Source organism: Triticum dicoccoides, chromosome 3B (genome assembly GCF_002162155.2).
Source record: "Triticum dicoccoides isolate Atlit2015 ecotype Zavitan chromosome 3B, WEW_v2.0, whole genome shotgun sequence".
NCBI classification, from domain to species: Eukaryota; Viridiplantae; Streptophyta; class Magnoliopsida; order Poales; family Poaceae; genus Triticum; species Triticum dicoccoides.
The window spans coordinates 188,729,375-188,734,304 of NC_041385.1; the positions used below are offsets into that span (position 1 = coordinate 188,729,375).

Below are 4,930 nucleotides of genomic sequence, written 5' to 3' on the forward strand. Positions count from 1 at the left end.
CCCAGGCGCCTACCGCGCTCCGATTCGGCACTGGTGTGGCCAGAATCGGCGTCAATTTGGGGTAGTTTTTGCGGCAAGTTGTTTGTTTCTAGAGGTGTTTAAAGGGCGCATTTCGGGGCGGTGGATGGATGGTGTGGAGATTCTACTGCCAGCAAAGGTGGATTTTGGAAAGATACTGATTTCGTCGGCGACTAAGGTAGTGGGCAGAGGAGGTGCTGGTGGTGGTGGAGGTGGGGAGGTTTTAAGGCGCTGTGCAAATGCATATCGCCGGAACAGCGGTAATAATCTCTTCATTGTGCCGTTTTTTCTCTAGGTCGTGCAGTGTGCTGGTTGGATCTTGTTAATATGATGGGAAATTTGGTATTTTTTCAGTTACTAGAACTGGAGTATTGGGATTCATTTTGAGTTCTCCTTGTTCTGTTTTTGGCACATTTTTGTGTGAATATTCATTGCTGTTATGATGTTGGAGTGGCGTTGTTGTAGTGGTTTGTTGGGTTAGTAGGTAATAATTTTCATCTTTCCTAGCCTTCCAGAGCAGATAATGATTAGCAGTAGCACTCATGATTTTGCTGCTAGAATGATTGACTTGTTATGGAATACTTTTGCTATACCTTTCTTTTGGTTCAGATGATCTTAATTGGCTTGAGTGTGAGCTTTCTCCATAAAGAACCTTATGCTTCAGATTTTTTGTTGCTAGATCTTAATTGGCTTGTGTGTGCAGTATTAAAAATTCATATGCCTCAAAGATCAGAGCGAATCACCAACTTCTGCGTATATAATTTTTTGATATTAAAAAATGTAAGCAATTTTTATTCTTTAGATTGTGAATTGTGGCAGCAGTTATATTGTATGTTTCGTAGAGTAATGGTTTTTTTACCTCTGCTATCATACTTCTCATTATAGGTTGATTGATGTAGTTTCGTGGACTTCCTTGTTGGGCAGTGAACTGAATCAACTGTTTTGGTGATAGCATCAACTGCTTTATGTTATGATCTACTCCCTCCATTCCTCAATATAAGTCTTTTTAGAGATTTCACTACAAATTACATACAGATGTATATAGACATATTTTAAAGTGTAGATACACTCATTTTGCTCCGTATGTAGCCCATAGTGAAATATCTAAAAAGACATATATTTAGAAACACAGGGACTACAAAGATTTGTTGCAACAACCCTATTCCAATGGTTATGCACAATAGCATGCAAAAAAAAAAACTCAATTGTTACTCCCCGCTGAGATGTGGACTGTTTTCTAGCAACTTGCGATCCCACAATGTGTCACACAACCGAAAGAACACATTTCTTTCGAACCTTAACATGTTTTACCACATCACATCGCATTGCCATATTTTTTTGGTTTAGATAATCAAATCTGATCCGTGATCTCTTTCATTCATTGGGCTATAGGTAGTACATGGTCTCCTCTTCCTTATTATAGCCCGGACAATGACTGCCATTGCAGCAAGTGCACCAAAAACAGTGGCTCCCCTAATCATCATTTTTCTTTTGTTCATCTTCTTGACCATCTACAATTCATGCATGGTATCAAAAATATTTATACCGATGACTTGTGAGTTGTGACAGCAGAATATATTGCAAAGATATATATTGGAAACAGCACTTTTGAGTATAAAATAGGAAAACCGGCCACTAGTTTGAACAGCATAGAGCAAGGAACTCGAATCAAACAAACGCCATGAGTGTCGTCTCAATATCCTCTCCATCTCCCTCTCGGCTGGGTATGACAGATGAGACAAGTTCCAAGATCTAGAGAGGGGCGAGCCGCAAGATACAAGGGGGAGGAGGGGACGTTCTTACCTTCAGGACCGCCACCGGAGTAGCCCCTCGCTCGCCGCCCAGCTTCAAGACCGCCGCCGCGCAGACGATTGAGGAGGAGACGAGGGAGAGGAGCATCCGGCGGCGTGGATGGAAGGGGAGGAGCAGCCGGCGGCGAGGATGAAGGGGAGGAGCAGCCGGCGGCGAGGATGAAGGAGAGGAGCAGCCGGGGGCGCGGATCCAGGGAGAGGAGCAGCCGCCACCGATAGGGTTTGTGCGAGAGAGGGAGACGCGAGAGGGTTCGTGCGAGAGGGGAGGGGGTGAGCGCCAGGCAGCGTTCCCCGTCGTTCACCGATTTGGAGGAAGAGAATAGCACTAGTCAAAACCGGGAGTGCCAAAATACCGCTAGTAGAAACCGAAACGCCAAAATGGCTCTACAATCTCGATTTTGCTGTCAGAACAATACCACTCCCATCGAATGTCAGATGTTTTCTGTTAGTTCAAAATTATGTGGTGTTTTCCAGATTCTCGTGAATTCATAAATTATCTTTTTTCTTTTAAATTTTATCTTATTACTTCTACTGTACGAGCTTTATTCCCTTCACCCAAGAACCCTACCATAGCGGCGCATCAAATCAGCCCGCGCCGGCGCCTGCTCCTCTCAGTCACTCCCTCTCTATCTAATTGTTTCTTCGTCGCTTGCCAGTTGCTCTGCGTTCGCCCACCTCTCATAGCCCCCCGTTATGGCCGCCCTTCCCTAGATCTCCCGTCACGGTAGCCTCCAATGTTCGGGCCAGCGACGCCCTAGCTCTGCCGCTCGCCGCACTTCCCTAGTCCCCTCGCGATGGTAGCCTACCTTAGCTCTCCGCCACTGGCTCCGCTGCTCGCCATCCTCCCCTGTCTCCACTGCTCGTGTGCGTTCCTGATTAGGATGCCCTTTGTGCTTGGATTTGGACCTCGACCTTTAATCCCGTGCAACCCTAGCTAGCACTGCCTCTTCATGTGTGTTGATTGTGTTGCCTACTTGTGTTGAAAACGATTTTTTTGTTTGTTGATTGTGTTGGTAAAATTATGTTACTTTGTTGTTGAATGCGCAGCGTGACGTGTGGAGGTAAGGGCACATATGTCTTTTTTCAACTATGCTATTATCAGTTTAGCCACTAGTGGTATTTTGTCATGAACATATTGAAATGAGCTATTGCAACTCTTTGGTTTTTACTAGTGTATTTTGGCATTTTGGTTTTGACTAGTGGTATTTTGGCTATTGCCTCTTGGAGGAACGACTACATTACGGATCTCGGTCGAATATTCTCAAAGGAGTAACGAGTGGGTTCGGGTTTTAGTTGTACCAAACACGAAAAGGGGGGCGAAATACGGGTCGGACACATATGGCATTCCACTTGGTGACTCATACCAAACACACCCTTAATGCGACTGAGATAGTCAAAAGGATGGTTGCCACTTGTTTATTTCCAGAATAAGTGGATGAATAAATCAACCATTTTTTGGAATATTCCCTGAAATAGGCGAGCTGACAAGATCGGTGGAAGAAACCAAGAAATGTTTTCCCTTAATATTTGTACACAAGCATGTTAATGTGTAACACCTCAGTCACAACCATTGATTCTCGTGTGTTACACCTGGCAGGATCTAGACTGACCATACAAACCAACACTAGTATTTCCTGCGTACTTTGTGACGGAGCTAAATCTGGCATGTCTCGGGTTAAGGGGTCCCGAGCTAAGCTCTAAGCAAGATGATAACAAGGACATGAGTTTTTACCCAGGTTCAGGCTCTTCAAGGAGATAACATCCTATGTCATGTTTTTGCATATTGCGTTAGATTGACTACAAAGTACATATATTCTATCCTGAGATCGTAATGTGTATAATGTAAGATATCTCTATCACCTAGCCAGCCTTGATTTATATAAGATACTGGAGGCCAAGAGTCCTAGTCGGCTACGTCAGTGGAGAGGAGTCCTCCGAGGATACAGAGTCCTCGTCTTGAATGGTAGGATTTCTTGATTTTCCTTATAGATCGCCATGGGCCGCCCAAAAGTAGTCCAAGACGGACTGTCAAGCGCAGTGGTAGAGCTTGATCAAAAATATAGGAGAGGTTAACTGTAGAAGGGGCCATTCAATTAGATATTGGGCAAAAACTCTACCAATTCTGTCTAATTAAGTGCTAATGATATAACAAAACAACACTAGTTGGGGTCCATGGTCCAGGTTTGCCCTAAGGAAGCACTACAAAAAAGACATATCTGCATCATTATGGTCCGAACGATAACTTTTTCTGTCATAGAAGTGACACTTTCGTAACGATAATTGTGACAAAAACACGTATCAACATAGATGTGTTGGACTCCTACTTCTATGACAAAAAATTATGACATAAAATAAGCTTTCCGTCCTAGGCGAGTCGGAGGCGCACCTGCATGACATTCTTTGGGTCATCCATGACGTGAAAATCGTGGTAGAAGTGAGGGCGATAATTTTTTAGGGATTTTCCGGTATACAGTGGGTGGTCGGGCCCAAGCGATGTAGTGTGGTTTGCGCGTTTCTCTCGCACACGCGCATGTGCGAGCCCTTTGCTAACTGACACCGAGTGAGCCCTTCGGTTACTGAACCCGGTCGATCGATCTCTCGCCTTACTGAACACGAGTGATCGATCCCTCGCACTACCGAACCTGAGTTATCGATCCCTCGCACTACGTACTGAACCCGAGCAATCACTTCGTTGCTTACTGAACTCGAGTGATGGATGCAAGACTCGTGCTGGCCTGATCGATAAATTTGTTGCATCAAGCCCCGGGCGAGATGTGAGTTGACCTAGCTAGCGGATGTTGGTTGCCTCTCAATGACAGCCCCCATTGTTGCCCCGCCGATACATGTCGGGATCAACAAAAGCTGCATAAATTGGCTTGTACTCCCTCCGTTCGGAATTACTTGTCGCAAAAATGGATGTATCTAAACTTATTTTAGTTCTAGATACATCCATTTCTGAGACAAGTAATTCCGAACGGAGGGAGTATATATCTTCCTTGTATGTTGACTTATTTAAACAATAACAAGAACATAGACATTTAGCTACAACATATACACATATTTCATGGAGAGATCCCCGAGGTTTTGATATCTGTATCAAT

The 4,930-nt window shown here is 44.4% G+C and overlaps 1 protein-coding gene across 1 annotated transcript in view; it reads right to left on the bottom strand.

Annotated features, from left to right (window-relative positions):
• LOC119275473 overlaps positions 1-2,139 on the bottom strand; it is an 11,368-nt gene extending 9,229 nt beyond the window's left edge. Inside the window, exon 1 of the mRNA XM_037556323.1 lies at positions 1,822-2,139. The gene's annotated coding sequence lies outside the window, so the exon portion shown is untranslated. The remainder of the gene's footprint in view (positions 1-1,821) is intronic.
• Between the last annotated feature and the right edge of the window lie 2,791 nt (positions 2,140-4,930).